Below are 800 nucleotides of genomic sequence, written 5' to 3' on the forward strand. Positions count from 1 at the left end.
ACAGTCACACTGGATCCTGTCGCAACAATTTATGAATTATCTTAGGTTTTTGCTGTATTGTAAGAAATTTAAAATACCCTTTCTAAAGATACAAGCAAGATTTTACTATTGACCACAGAGAAATAATATACCTCTATTGGTGCAAAGAATATACTATTGTTCTGCAATATTTATGTATTTATATTTATTTATTAGACTGTTTAAAGAGGGTAAGAGTGTCTGGTTACATTTTACAGTTCAGATGTTGTCTCTGATTTTGATTCATAGATGTATATTTCTAACAGCTATGTGTAGGTAACAGTGTGCATTGCAGAGTAGATAGCTTTATCCATTTGGTGAATAATAAATAAAATAAAAAAATATTAATTAAGATTTTAAAAATATGTTCTCAGTTACCATAACTTGAAGGGATACCCTTAAAGCACAGCATGTAGGGCTTTAACAGTAAAATTTGTCTTTTAGCACAGTAGAAAGACAAAGCAGAGTCCTTGAATGTGTTCCAGAATTACCATCAGACTTTTTATCTCTCTCTGCCATTCATAAGCTAAGCATTCCTGATCTTCAGGTTACATCTTTATTGAGATGGATTGCAGCAATTGATTTTTAAATTAACTCTATTACTTAAGATTGACACAAAGTAGGAGCAGGCAGAGCAGTAATAAATATTTTAATTTTCTCTGTTGAGGTCTGCTTATATTTCCAGTTTTGTGGAGAAAGTTTCTGGATTTTATCACTGTTCCCAGAAGCCTCATGTAATCTGTTCCAGAACAAGACAGTCTGGAACATTGTCACAGTTTTCT

Source organism: Nestor notabilis, unplaced genomic scaffold (assembly GCF_000696875.1).
Source record: "Nestor notabilis isolate BGI_N333 unplaced genomic scaffold, ASM69687v1 scaffold31312, whole genome shotgun sequence".
Taxonomy (NCBI): domain Eukaryota; kingdom Metazoa; phylum Chordata; class Aves; order Psittaciformes; family Psittacidae; genus Nestor; species Nestor notabilis.